This window comes from Adiantum capillus-veneris, chromosome 17 (assembly GCF_014529385.1).
Source record: "Adiantum capillus-veneris isolate H3 chromosome 17, ASM1452938v2, whole genome shotgun sequence".
NCBI lineage: Eukaryota > Viridiplantae > Streptophyta > Polypodiopsida > Polypodiales > Pteridaceae > Adiantum > Adiantum capillus-veneris.
The window spans coordinates 129882302-129898288 of record NC_140947.1 but is presented as its reverse complement, the minus strand read 5'-3'; the positions used below and the strand labels follow the sequence as shown (position 1 = coordinate 129898288).

Here is a 15987-nt window from a genome sequence, read left to right as displayed (position 1 = left end):
CAAAAACTAGGCTTTCTTCCTGCTCTCCATACTCCGGCCTTCGATGCCTGCAGGCCTCGCTTCATGCCGTGCTTATTACCTGCTTATTACCACATTTAAGCTTTACTTTATTTGAGCATTGTAGCATTGCAAATCTCTCCATAGTTTCATATGCTCCGAACATTGAAGCATTGCAAATCGTACCATAGTTTCATATGCTCTGGGAGCTCTGAGCATTAAGCCTAATACCATACCTTAAGCTTTACGGGGAGTGTAATCGATTAAGCGTCTCGCTTCAAGAAGCTCGCAAATAAACAATCACGAGAGATGGAAGATGCGAGGCCGCTCTACATCGAAATTGTGCGTGACAATGGGAGAAAAACTCGGCAATGCATTGCAACGGAAGAGTGCTGGGCTAACAAAATATGTTACGAGAAGAGGGTCGATATGATGGACCATCTTCGAGATGATCATGGCACTGAGTGTGATATCCCGCTACGCAAGGGTGGTTGACCTCGAGGCATGATGAATCGGACTTTGTCAAGGGCAAACACATACGAGAAGAAATCAAAGGTGCGCTTCAAGGATGCGTCTTATAAGTTCGAGAGAAACAAACCAACAAGGGAGGGAGAAGTCCTTGCTTCGGAAATGGAATGCTTTCGATGAGAGTGAGAAGCTAGCAAATGGATCGAAAGAAGCTTTTGTAGAAAGAAATGGCCAATGCATTAGGGTACTACATGAGCACAAAAGATGCACGCATGGCGGCTATACAAAAAGGGATTGATGGTGGCTTCGAAATGAATGTAAGCATATATATCGCAATCATCAATTTTTATTTGTTATAAGGATTAAGTTTTTTTTGCTCCACGCTCTCGACCTTTTTTAGAAGCGTAACCCCGATGGAAAAATACATAAGGAAGAGGAAAACGTAGAGGACAAAAAGGTAGAGGAGAAAGTTGATATTGAGCAAGCATGTACTCCGGTATGTCGCATGTAGTGTCGTTATTTAAATGACTAATTGTATTGCATGAGTTTTGGTGTTAAATGAGTTGCATGTCTTGTAGCCAAATCTCAAATTGGATGATGGTCATGGTCCTTTGCTTGTATCCGTGAAGCAAGGAAAAAAAAAGAAATTCATAGAGGGTACTCCCGTACCGCTAGGTGCTTCCTTGCTTGAAAATTCGTTGTCCATTCAAAGAGGAAAACGGGTAAAACTTTGTTCATGTAGTCATATAAATCATGCATATAGTAAATAATGTTACTTAGCTTCTCTTGATCTTGTCAATATACTTTAGATTCGGGTGACCATTGGCTCGTCAAAGCAAATCCAAATTAGTGACTCTCCTGTTTGCAAAGGCGACATGCCACTTTCTTTGGTGATAAACAACGGGGGAATTAACTTGGAAGCAAGTATTAGTAATGGCAATGAGTCCATAAAATCAAGGTGAATATTACCATCCTCTAAAGGTTTGACATTCTCTATCATTTGTTAATGTTTGAATTTGCTTTGACATATAGTTTTGAAAGTGGATCATCGATTCACTTTAGATCTCATAGATCACTTTAGATCTCATAGATCTAATATAATTTCGGAAGTGGACATGAAAATGCTTGAAGATATTTCTCATGCCAAAGCTTCCACAAAAACAATGAACTTGTTTATGATGTAAGTATAGCTTAAAGCTCATTTCTATGCTTTCAAAAATATTTCGTGTATCATGTAAGTTTTCAACGCAATGTCTTTGTTTTTTATGGTGATAGTTGGATAGAAAACACATTGCCTAAAGAGATTTTAGACAAAGTCTGATTCATGGATAGTTTATGGTATGACTATGTTACACTCATGGATAGTTTATGGTATGACTATGTTACACTACATCACCATAAAGACATTGGAGTTATCAAGAATTACTTGCAAAGTTTATGGTATGACTATGTTACACTACATCACCATAAAGACATTGGAGTTATCAAGAATTACTTGCAAGGTTTAGATATGTCTCAACATTGGTTCCTTTTTCTACCAATAGCTAGTAGGTATGCTTTATTCACTTTCTTTTAGCTTGAAAGTGATGTGATGTACCTTTGGTTGCCATGGTTATTTTGTTGCATATTTATGTCTTGTTTAAGGAACCATTGGGTCCTTTATGTCATCTTCAACAATCACTTCAAAAAGCTTGACAAATTTCCATGGGATTCACATGCTATCATGTACTTCAATTCATTGCCGGATTCTAATGGCACAATCTATCTTGCTAGTGTTTATAGGTATGTATGTGGTAAGGAATATAGAGGTTATTGGGTGAGAGAGTTGGATTTAAGAGCTTTCCTTGTAGGGTTCTTGAGATTCTATCTCACAATTGTTCGAACGAGGGTTTGAAAGAGTTCATGGAAAAACCAAGAAAAGGACTTTCACCACTAGAAATACCTGAGGTGTGTCAATGGCTCAAGTGTTGTACGCATGTGTTGTCATGTTCATACGATCAATTTATATGATTTTGTTGGAATTAGGGTTGCAAAGAAATGCACACAGCTTGGAGAAGACGAAGGAAGCTCAAGGCACACAATAGAGAGTGTGTTACTTAGTGTGCAATGGAAAGATAGATAGCCCTAGAGTGATGGGCGTATATACAATGCACGGGGGAAAAAACATCCTAAAGAGGGAAAAAATGCCCCGACGGTCCTAGTGTGTTCACACACATCGCTACCACATGTATATGGTAACAAATCCCCCCTCGAGTGATGCGGTGAACGAGAGCTGGCACATGAGTAAAGGGAAGTGCCATGCCCTGAGGACAGGATTAGTCCACAAAGGGGAGTAACCCAAAGCTTTGCGGAAAGCTTCAAGCTTCTCACGAGACAATGCCTTTGTGAAAATATCTGCAAGGTTGTCCTGTGTTGGCACATAAGCCAAGCTGATCTCTCCTGTTGCAAGCCTCTCCTTGACATAGTGGTAATGCACCTCAATGTGCTTTGTGCGAGCATGAAAAACTGGGTTCCTCGCAACTGCCAATGCGCTCTGACTGTCAGTGTAGATAGTGCTGGCAGTGTCCTGTCCAACACCCAAATCAGCCATAAGGCGTCTGAGCCATACACACTCAACCGTAGCTGTGAAGACTGCCCTGTACTCAGCCTCACAACTCGAAGTGGCCACAATAGGTTGCTTCTTGCTCAACCATGATATACATGAACTACCAAGCATGAAACAAAAACCACTTGTGGACACTCGCGTGTCAAAACAACCAGCCCAATCTGAGTCCCAAAAAGCGTGTAAGTCTGGCGGCAATGATCCCCCCTTGGGATAAAACAAGCCAAGATGTAAAGTGCCACTAAGGTAGCGGAAAATCCTCTTGACAGCCTGCTAATGCTTAGACCCTGGGCTATGCATAAATCTGCTGACCTGTGAGACTGCAAACTGAATATCCGGCCTCGTGTTGCATACATAAATGAGGCAGCCAACAACAGTTTGGTAAAGAGTGACATCAGCATGATCATAAGCATCATGTAGACTCAACTTCAAACCTGTTTCCATGGGAGTGGCAATAGGTTTGCAATCCTCAAGTCCAAACATACATAGCAATGTCTCTATGTAACTTTTCTGACACAAGGCAATACCACCATCACACTGCTTAAATTGTATACCCAAGTAATGATGCAACAATCCCAAATCTTTCATCTTGAAAGTAGCATTCAAATCAGCCTTAAATTCAGCAATATGTCTCTCATTTGGTCCAGTGATCAGCAAATCATCGACATAAAGAACCACAATGAGAAATACATCATCCTCACGCTTTACATACAATGTGCTTTCTGTTGGACTGTTACGAAAGCATCGTTTAACCAAATGAGTGTCAGCTTTCTCATACCAAGTACGAGGAGATTGCTTCAACCCATACAAAGCCTTCTTACATCTGCACACTTTGTCCTCTTGTCCTTTTATGACAAAACCGCGAGGCTGCGTTACATAAACTTCCTCAAATATGTCACCATTCAATAAAGCAGTAACAATGTCTGATTGATGTACATCCCAACCAAAATGAGCTGCCAATGCACATAGAAAATACACAATAGTCATACGACAAGTGGGAGAAAAAGTCTCTTCATAATCTATGCCTTTTTGCTGTGCATAACCCTTTGCAACAAGTCGAGCCTTATGGCGATCGATCTCACCATCCGGCTTGCGTTTCAACTTGTAAACCCACTTCGTACCAATGGCCTTTTTGCTAGGAGGCAAATAACATAAAGTCCATGGGTCATTTTCTATAAGTGCATCATATTCTGATTGCATGGCAGCCATCCAATTTTCTAAATTTTGTGCTTCATCAAAAGACAGAGGCTCCTCAACATCATGTAAGCTAGACACAGCCAAAGCATAACAATCTGATGCATAAGATGCATGGCGAGAGCCTGAACGAGTACGACTAGACAAAGGTGTATCCAATTTACTGTCACGCAAAGTGTGCACCAGCCATTTTGGCATACCTCTAGCCTGCTCATTTTCAGCCCTTTCCTCATGAAGTAGATCATGTATATCTGCATCAGTAACTGATCTAAAACATTTTCAGAAACCCCCATAGGCTGTACATTTGCCTCATTGGAACTTACATTCGTATTTCCACCACTGAAAAGAGGCAACAAAGTGTCATAAATGTCCTGTGAGCTTACATTACTGTCTCTAGTACATGACAGTAAGGGCTGAACAAAATCTTCCACAAACACTACATCCCGAGAAACCAGAATATGTTTTGTTTGCGGATGATACAACCTGTAACCTTTGCTTTCAGCACTATAACCAACAAAAATACATTTGACAGCCTTATCATCCAATTTTCTGCGCTGCACTTGTGGCACCAAAGCATATGCCAAACAACCAAAAACACGCATGTGCTCAATAGAAGGCTTTCTATCATGCCATGCTTCATATGGAGTAATACACTGCAAAGCTTTCGTAGGACACCTGTTAAGTACAAAAGTGGCACACATGATGGCCTCAAGCCAAAAAGAATGCGGTAAAGCTTGACTTTTGACCATACATCGTGCCATTTCCGTCAGTGATCTATTTTTCCTCTCAGCAACACCATTTTGCTGAGGCGTATAAGGCGCTGTACATTGGTGTTTTATCCCACGACTAGCCAGAAATGCATTAAATTCATGAGACATATACTCCCCCCCTCGATCGGAACGGAGGGTGCCCATAGTACATTTCGAGACATTTTCAGCCATAGCCAGAAATTGTTTGAAGCACATAAAAACTTCGGACTTCGCTTTAAGCGGAAATACCCATGCATGCCTGGAGTAATCATCAATGAATGTCACGAAGTACAGGTAATTTCCCAAGGATGGAGTTTGCATGGGCCCACAAACATCACTATGTACAACCTGCAACCTGCAAGTGGCTCGAACTGAACCATCCTTTGGAAATTTAGAACGCTGCATCTTACCCAAAATACAACCTTCACAAACATGTTTGATAGGTGCTTCAAGAGGTGGCAAAGAAGCAACCATATCAGATTTCTGCAAACGCAACAAACTAGCAAAATTCAGATGACCAAAACGTGCATGCCAAAGTTTTGCATCTGAAATATCCCTTGAATTTGCAACAGCATTTGCAAAATTTTGTCCACACTTGTCATACAAAGTGAGCTTATACAGCCCACGACACAAAAGCCCAGATGCAACAATTTCATCACCAAAACTGAGATCATGAGCTGTACATCTGTCATCCACAAATTTGACTACAAGTCCAAGTCTAGCAAGTGCAGATACAGACAAGAGATTCTTCTTGATCCCAGGTACATAAAGTGCATCAACAAGTGTGAAGGAGCTGCCATTAGCAGTAGTGAGCACAATTTTTCCAACTCCCTGAACTGGATAAGAGGCATTGTTGGCACAAGTGACTGAATTCCCATGAGGGACAGACTCGAGAGAGGTAAACAATTCACGATGTGAGGTAATGTGCTTTGCAGCACCACTGTCGAAATACCACACATGTGAATTTGCAGCAACTGACAAGCATGCATCATGGACAGCAGGATTGTAAGTGCACTCTGCGCTAAAAGCCCATTTTGCATCAACATCAGCAACACAGTCTCCTTTCACAGAAGACTCAACAATGGCTGCATTTGTAGTGGAACCAGAATTTGCAATGGAACCACCCTCTTTCTTCTTAGCCTCTTTGGCCTTGAACTTAGGACACGACTTGATCAAGTGATCATTGACTTTACAATAATGGCAACGCATCTTCTTTTTGCCCTTATCACCAGAATTGCCAGACGAAGTGCTGCCAGCAGAAGCATTAGGAATAGAATTTTTGCCACTCGCAGCAGAACCATAAGAAGTGGCTGCATTACTATTACCACCCTTTTTTTGAGAAGCAATAAAAGCCTGTTCAATTGCACGTTGACTAGTCCTGTTTTTTTTAGAAAGTGACTCTTGCAACAGCAATGTGCATAATGCATCGAACTTGACAACTTCAGGATTTCCTTGGGTCATCAGTCTTCAAGTACTAGCAAAATTCTGGTAGGAATCTGGTACGGCATCAAGAACAGTCTGCACAAGGGAACTGTCTGAAATGACTTCACCTGCAGAAATAAGTTGCTCATTGATATCCTTGACACTAGCAAGGAAAGTGTCCATATCATCTTCCTCATGCATAATCTTTGACTCCAGCTCTTTACGCAGCAAAGCAATTTTAGCCTCATTGCGGCTTGCATAAAGACCTGCTAGAATATCCCAAGCCTGTTTTGCAGATTTTGCTGAACGGATGTGAGGAACAATGGTGCGCTTCACAGACAACGCAATCAATGCATGAGCCTGCGCATCCTTAACATGCCAACGAGCTTGTTCTGCCATAGGCAAAACAACTCTAACAGCTGCAATCCTTGCAGCAAGACCTGCAACTGTATCCTCAACATCGCCTACATCCTCAGAACCAGGACGTACATCAATGCCCTGCACAATGTTCCAGACACCCTTTGACACAAGAACATGTTGCATCATATAAGCCCACATAGGGTAGTTGTCCCCATCCAACCTGTCCTCATCAGCAAACATCTTGAACACATCTGTGTTGTTGTTGTCAGCCATGGTAAATGCTGCACCTGATGTGAAAACTGCCCGAAAATAGGAGAAATGGAGCGGGAACAACCTGTGCTATATAGCACAAACCGTAGAAGACTATAAGGCGCCTGTTATGCAGAAAACGGCACTGACAGAAATTCTGCACAAAATGACAAAATAGCCTGTGCAGTACTGCCTGTAGTGGAAATGGAGGCCGAAATGAGCCCAAATCAAAATTCTCAGCAGACCAGGCTCTTTGAGCTTCCCCGAATTTTTTGTCGACCTGTGAACGCTCGCCAAAGCTCACTGAAATTGGAGAAAGTGAGGAGGCGTGTGTTGGAGCAGCTGGCGACTAAGCCCGGGAGGACGTGACCTGCTCTGATACCACACACATCTTAGAGAAGACAAAGGAAGCTCAAGGCACACAATAGAGAGTGTGTTACTTAGTGTGCAATGGAAAGATAGATAGCCCTAGAGTGATGGGCGTATATACAATGCACGGGGGGAAAAACCTCCTAAAGAGGGAAGAAATGCCCCGGCGGTCCTAGTGTGTTCACACACATCACTACCACATGTATATGGTAACAGATTTTTCACTATTAAAAATTGATGCATGTCTTTAGGTTCTCGTCAACCAAATGCCAATGATTGTGGGTTTTATGTCATGGCTTATATGAAGCATCTTATTGCTGGGGCCTTTGGCAAATGATGAAAGAGCTGGGTATGTAAATGTTTTTCATTGAAAAAACACTTAACTTTATGTGATGGTCTATTTTTTAGTGATTTACATGGTTCACTAACTCTCTATGTTTGATGTACAACTCACAAAGACTTGGTTCAAGCACCAATCTGTTCAAAGGCTAAAAGAGGAGCTTATAGCATGGAGCAAAAAGTCTCTAGGACTTGATGGAGTGCAAGGATAATGTGTTTTGGACACCCCATACTAGGATATCTATGTAGCACCTCTTTTTTATCCCATGTGTTGGAAATCGCGTTATTATATGAAAAACTTTTGTGATGTAATTTTTGAGAGCATAATGCAATATAATCCATCTTGGTTCCTCCAATATGTCTCTCTGTGCATCTACTCTTGCTATGTGAGAAATGATGTGTTACGATGTGGGAAATGATGTGTTATGATGTAAAAAATAATGTGTGAGCATGTAAGAAATGATGTGTTAAGATCGATTCTAATTCTCTAAGAGTGAAGATCAACCTTGCGAGAAATGGGGTGATCAACACAAAATGATAGACCGATTATTGTAGGGGTTAAAGGCTCAAATGGTAACTAAGAATTGCTACAAACTATAATGAGCCGAGTCTTGAACTAAGGTAATGCAAATTACATGACAACGATATACCAATTATTGTAGGGGTAAAAAGCTCAAATGGTAACGAGGATATGCTACAAAATATAAGGAGCCAAGTCTTGAACTAAGGTAATGCAAATTACATGACAACCAAGCCTCCATTTGTGATACAAACTAGGCATAAGGGGTGACCCAAGGGTGAGCTAAGAGTGCACAAAGGGTGAACTAGGGGTGAACTAGGGACCAGATCAAACTGCAGTAAGGTGAACTAGGGAGGAAATCTGAGAATAATTCCCGAGAGGATGGTTCTGGGCCTAGCAGTGGTGAACTAAGGGTGAGAACTAGGGGTGACCTAGTCTAATTGCAGTATGGTGAACTAGGGAGGAAATCTGAGAATGATTCCTGAGAAGATGGTTTTGGGCCTTGCAGTGGTGAACTAGGGGTGAACTAGTCTAATTGTAGTATGGTGAACTAGGGAGGAAATCTGAGAATGATTCCCGAGAGGATGGTTTTGGCCATGTAGTGGTGAACTAAGGGTGAACTAGGAGTGAACTAGGGATAAACTAGAGACCTAATATGAGAATGATTCCCGAGAGCATGAGCTTTTTCCCTACAGTGGTGAACTACGAGTGAACTAGGAATGAACTAGGGATGAGCATTGTTTTTGGCTTGACAAGGGTGAACTAGGAATGAACTAGGGGTAATCTAAGGGTGAACTAAAAGTGAACTAAGGGTGAACTAGGGATTGATTTTGTGTGAGCACCACAAAAATTCCTAGAGCATACCATATTGCATACCAAATGTAAATTCATATATTGAATGGAAGAGTATCAAGACAAGTGTAACTAGAAGTGAAATAGACATAAACCTTGATTAAACCAAATAATATACATGACCAAAATGGATCCTTCATACGAGCACAAGCCTCCATTGGGATGCAAACACATTACGGAGAACTTCACCATTGTCTTGAACCATTGTAAAGTCTCTCTCATCTGTTGGGGTTTCTCTCGATGTACAAGAAATAATCTTGCATACCATTTGTTGGGATATCACATATTCTCACATGTTTATCTATTAGGTAGGCCTCTCCATCCGGAAGGGTATGTTGTGACAATAAAGGCAATAATGCATGGCAAGTTGCACATGTAATGGTAACCCTAGGGTCAACCATGAATGTTTTGGTGCAACAATGTGGACACCAAATTCGTGGTGTCTCATGAAATCGGACTCGAGACCTGCCACGTTGATGTTTCCTTCGCAATATACCAGTTACGTGAGCTCGATTTGTTGGTTGGGATGTCCCTGCTTCATAAACCTCTATATTTGGCTCCACTTCTTGTGGCCTCTTCCCATGCCCAAGTCTTGTTTGAGTCACATGTGCTTGTATTTACCGTATACTTCCTCTCATAGGCATCTCAATCACCTTCGGTGGCGAGGTCTTTAGTAAGGTATCCTTGCAAATGTTGAGTTCACGTAACAAGACTGCTTTTTGAGCCGGATCATTGTCCTTCAAGACTTCTTCAATCCTTGTAAGTATACTTCTGACCTCGCTTACACATTTAAAGACCTCATTATCATCAACCCCATCCTCAATTGAGTTGCCTGCGAAATATTCATTGATATCTTCTGTGTTCTGGAGATCTTTATCAACGGCATGCTCATTATCCACAGTTGGAATGAAGGGATACAAGTGTGGAAAGTACTTTTTTATGATTAGGTGAAGTGCATATAGGTGTTTACACCCGCTTGCCCAATCTGGGCAATCACAGTAGTTGCATTGCATGCTCACATGATGCCAGTGGCTTGTATTAGAAATACTTCAAACCTTGAATAATAGTGTCATCTCATTCACAATTTCCAAGGTGGAAGGATCAACCTCATACAATTTTAGTATTTTCTCCCCACCATGTAATCGCGTAGTGTGTTGCTTTGAAGAGCCCCGGATGTTGTAGCAGCCCGAGTAAACTAGAGTAACAATACCAAATCAAGTTTAGGGTTCCTCTTTCATAACAAAGAGAGAATTCAATCCATGAGGGCTTGTCTTACCTATTTCTTGTTTTTTTTTGAAGAACTCTAATAAAGTACCACCCATTCTAGTGCCAGTTGTTGAATCACCCACAATAGCATGCAAGAGATCCACAATCGATCTATTGATCCGCGCGTCTAATAAGGTATACTTTATGTATTGCCACAATCTCTCCACTAAGTTGGTAGTGTCAACATTTCCATAGTTGAATAAACGACTAAACTTGGGCCATCTTTTGCGCCATGGGCAGTCACGTCCACACCAACCATTTGTCACATACCTCTGCACATTAACATGAGCTGCATAGTGTTGAAGAAGTTCTTGGTAGTGATTCTCAAATTCTACTTCGTTGAAGGCATGCATAAGTGTTGTCATTGATGAATAAAGATGATCTTGGAGCTCTTTTGGTACCTACAAAATAAAAGAACAATTGGTTATCAAGGTGCACAGAGACCCACACATGCATTGCATTCACAAAGAAGAGTCCACAAACCTTTGGAAGAAGATTTTCCACCCATGCTTTCTTTGTGTGGAACCAACACACAATAATGTGGCAAAAACGTTGCTCTCGGGGTCCCGTTTCATAAGAATGTCAACAATATTCATCTCCATTGATGACCTTTGAGAATGCTTCAAGCTCTAAAGCATATTTTTCAATGACAAGGGCGGTAGGTCTAACATTCCCCATTCTAGATAGGATTGTAGATAATGTTATCTCTAATGCTATCCTCTCATGGTCTGAGCCTGGGCCATTAGAGCACATCATAAACCAAATTGGAATACCCACACCATGTTGGTTTGGCAAGACAACAACATATAGTGGTAGCCCAAACGCATTCGTCTTAAAAGTGCTATCAATAGCCCATGAGTTATGCCGAGAGAATCGCATAGCCATTTCCAACATCCATTGGTCTTGAATGATAAGAATAAAGGGCTTTTCAGTGTCATTTGTTGCATGAGGATTGTAAGGTTGGTTGTAGCACACCTACATGTTTTCACAAAAAAAGCTTCAATAGGCATTATGCTCAAATAACTTTTGGTCACTACAACTCTCACAAACGAGCACAATATATTATGGATACCTTTCCCTGCTTCTTTAGCATTGTAGCCTTGGTCAACATACATGTCCAATCATCCCTAGAAAGTTTTCCTTGGAGCACAAAATGAGAAGTATACCTAAAATGCATTAGTTTCACCACTAGAAATTACAAAGTGTACTTGAATCAAAGAGATAGCACAATAAATACCTTGATTTCGTATTTGAAATGACATCATTGAAACTTCCCTTTGTATCATAAAGAATCTGAAGGTCACTTGATCAACGGAAGAAGACCGTTCATTATGTAATTGCTCTTTAAGATAAGGACATCTTTGCAACACTTCGTGCATTGCCAACATAAAAAAGATCTTCCATGCAACACTCAATCACATTTCGGTGGACAGGTAAGTGGTATAAATCCTCACGACTACCAGGGGTATGTCCTTCATGAATAGGAAACAACAAAATGGATGCCTTTTTGTTACCATCAAGATATTCTACTTTGACTTTGAAAGGGCATCCACACTTCTTTGTTTTTCTAAGCCTCTTTTTGGTACCTTTATTATGGGGTTGTCCACCTCTATGACAAATGTAATTGATAGTGGTCTTAGAAATACCATGGTTCTTAGTGGAATGGACCATAACAAGCCTAACTTTATGCTCAACCATAATATCCACCAAAGCTGCTTTTACTTCTGATACATCTACACTTTTGTGATGCGGAAAACGCACATATGTATGCTTTCTTTTGGCACTATTGCATGCCTCTAAGTATTCCTTCCATCTGTTACACTCACAAGCACTGAGAAGGTCCTTCACATAGTCAAGTGGAATCCCATGTCTTCTAATGTCCACACACCACTCTAACTTGATCGTTCTAATGGTATCTTCCATCCCCAAGTGATTTTGTTCATACCCCTTTGTGTGGCAACCTTGGACAATGTTCCGCCATTCTTCGAGATAAGATATCTTGAGATTTGAAGATGATGAGGTTAAACAAAGATAACTCATGCCATCTTCAGGCTGTCCCAAGCACAAACCTTCCTTCACTTTTCTCCATCTACCCAAATCTAGCACCCCTCTAGTATCACAAGCTTTAAGCACTGCCAAGGTGATTAAAGTGTCATCCCTAATCACATTCTTCATCAACTCATAAGTACTCCTTTCAAAAGAATAGAAAATAGGAGAAACATATGCTAGTGGATCGAAGGAAGGTAACCTTGTTTGTGTCCTCTGCGATATGACTTCATCACCTTCAAAGGAGCTCGCAGAGTCACTAGCTTGATCACATGTGTTGCTATTGCTTGAGTCACTCTCCCACTCTAGGTCCAATATGATCTCGTTGCCCGCATGGTCTTCAAGTGATTCCATATTGTAGGAAGCCGAGTTTAGTTCACTCTTAGTTCATCCTTAGTTCACCTCTATGAACCCACATTTACAGGCGAGGCCAAGTTCACCACTAGTTTACCCTTAGTTCACCCCTAGTTCACTATGGTGAAGTACAAAAACCTTAGTTTACCTCTAGTTCACCCTAGTTTACTGTTAGTTCACTAATTTTAAAGCTCTCTCTCCTCACTATACGTGCACATTAGAGTCCCCCTATGTGAAGGTTTGGCTTTTTAAAATGTGTCTTCTCAAAGTAATAATGACTGCCCTTTAACTATCCTTGGATTATGTGCAAATCTACTTTTCAGACCTAGTTTACCCCAAGTTCACCTCCAATCATTAATCAATCTTCCTAAAAAGACGTGCAATTTGCTTTTCCACCCCAGTTCACCCCTAGTTCACCATATCTTAGTTCACCCCTAGTTCACCGATTCGCCGGACGGCTAGGATTACGTTTCGCTTCCCGCTTTCCTTTCCCACCATAGATCCCCTCTGGAATCCAACCGTGCCACATAGTGACGAGGGCATGTACTACCTATTCCAGAATCTGTGGATGATGATCATGATGAAGTGCTGGATATGTTTATCAAGAAGAGAAGGATGTTCAAGTGCTCCAGGGATAATGTCACTGAGAGAACCGGATGCTACATCTATCCCATCGCCATACAAGGCAAAGGATTCAGTGTCGGTGCAAAAGGTGAAGTTGGTAAGCAAGATAAGGGTCTTGCCATGGGGCACTATCCTTCAGCTCCGAGATTGGATACCTCTGCAAGGTTATCAGACCCTGTAACTAGAAGACGGACTCTGCCAAGCAACACCTTCAAGAAAGCCATAAACCATACAGTGGCAGCAGCAGGATACTTTGGAAAGACAGAAGGAGAAGGGATTCCGAGGACTGGCTTAATTTCCAACTTTCGGCAATATCCACCCAGCTGGAATGCTTTCTTCCATAGTGCTTCTTTGTTGCTGATCATTATCATGCCCCACTTCCACAACCGCTCTTCAGTCCTCACTCTCTCGAGTCTCCTGCAACCCTTCGTCTACCCTTTGGCCACCTAGAAAATGCTCTCTCTCCCTCTCTCTCTACCAAACTCCTCAACTGCACAGGAGATTCCCATTCTTTTTTTGGCTCCTGACTGTGAGTATTGAGCCCCGAACAAGCCTATCTTGATCTTTTAAAGCACAGAATAGGGCGCTATGGAGATTTAAGGTATGGAGCCCACCAAAATATCCATCATCTCACAACCCTCTCACTCTTCATGCATACGAATTGCACCAACTAGCCAACGTCCAAGAAAAAGCCTTTGAGCTGCTTTGTAAACTGTCGAGAGTTGGAGACTCTTGCTCTCCGCCAAGCATTCCACGCGAGACGAAGTGCACACGTCGACGCATCTACGAGCTATTTGTGGCCGTAAGTGTATCAAACGATGTCTGTTTTCTGCGTGCTAGTAGTCTATAGAATCGTGGCGACACAAGCTATGCATAGGTACTCATAAATTTCAGTTTCGGGCACTTTCGAATTTCGGCTCTGTCATCCTGCGCGTTTTCCGCAGATGGGTTTAGAGCGAGGGTTTTGAGTGTAGAAGCTTAGGGACAGGTGTATCCTAGTGAGGGGATGGTGTTCCTTAATTTTGGTACGAATCTGGCATGATTAGGTGAGTTACCTTACGCATGTGTGTATGTGGCTAGGTGGTGTAGTTGAGGGCAGTGAGGTTCTTGATTGTGGTTTAGTTGGCCTTCCAGAGTGTTGTATGTGTAGGATGGTCTCAGCTTGACAAGCTTAAGAGATTTCCTCCGTGTGCCTATTGTGTCATCTGTGTCCTCGATTGACATTATGTTGATCTAGGTAGTGTTTGCATGCACTTCATGGGTGTGTGAGTCGCTTCCCCGACAGCGGCGCCAATGTTGGACGGGAAGCGACTCACACACCCATGAGGTGCATGCAAACACTACCTAGATCAACATAATGTCAATCGAGGACACAGATGACATGATAGGCACACGGAGGAAATCTCTTAAGCTTGTCACACTGAGACCATCCTACACATACAACACTCTGGAAGGCCAACTAAACCACAATCAAGAACCTCACTGCCCTCAACTACACCACCTAGCCACATACACACATGCGTAAGGTAACTCACCTAATCATGCCAAATTCGTACGAAAATTAAGGAACACCATCCCCTCACTAGGATACACCTGTCCCTAAGCTTCTACACTCAAAACCCTCGCTCTAAACCCATCTGCGGAAAACGCGCAGGATGACAGAGCCGAAATTTGAAAGTGCCCGAAACCAAAATTTATGAGTACCTATGCGTAGCTTATGTCGCCACGATTCTATAGACTACTAGCACGCAGAAAACAGACATCGTTTGATACACTTACGACCATAAATAGCTCGTAGATACGTCGGCGTGTGCGCTTCGTCTCACGTGGAATGCTTGGCGTTTTCGCGTAGCTCTCCTCGAGCCTACAGCAATGGTGCAGTCCGATCTCCAATGCGTTGAGCGAGCCGGGCGTAGCGAGAGGATGAAGCTCACGCTCACTCTCTTTCTCTCTCACACACAGTAGACGACAGCGCTAAAAGTTTGATTATGATAAAAGTCCCCTTTACAAAGTGACCTAGGTACCTTATATACTAAGGCTACCTTAGGTTTAACCAAAATTGGGGTTGAAAGGGTCAAATGGCTTTGTATTTACAATGTGGAAGTGCCATTGCACCCCGGCTTCTGAAACTGGAATAACTGCTCATTACAAATGACGTTTATAGCCATAATCCGCAGCATTTCATAACTCGCAAAAGATAAGACTTTGGTACGAAACTTGAGTTATGTTGTGTTGTTGACCCAGCGGTCAACACACAAAAACCCATTATCCACCCGTTAGGTTTCGGGCCTTCCGCTGGAACCAAGGGTAGTGCAACGCAAGACCCTCATATCGCATCTAGTGACTCTTCCTCTGCCTACAAAATCATGGAGGGATATCCTACAAAAAACCCTAAAATGTCAAGTCAAGACATGCATGCCTTTGTCCCACGGCACGGGTCTAGCCTGTTTAGCCACTTAAAACAGACCTTTAGTCTAGCCACCCGTTTGAAGCCCATAACTAGTGAAGTGAACGAGGACAATAGTGAGGTAGATTCACCTTTCACTTCTCATGTACACCATGTACTTCCCAAGGGT

The 15987-nt window shown here is 42.1% G+C and overlaps 2 pseudogenes; one reads left to right on the top strand and one right to left on the bottom strand.

Moving 5' to 3' along the window:
• Positions 1-306: 306 nt before the first annotated feature.
• LOC147438077 (uncharacterized) lies at positions 307-7902 on the top strand (annotated as a pseudogene).
• A 1173-nt stretch (positions 7903-9075) lies between these two features.
• On the bottom strand, positions 9076-12787 carry LOC147438076 (uncharacterized; annotated as a pseudogene).
• Between the last annotated feature and the right edge of the window lie 3200 nt (positions 12788-15987).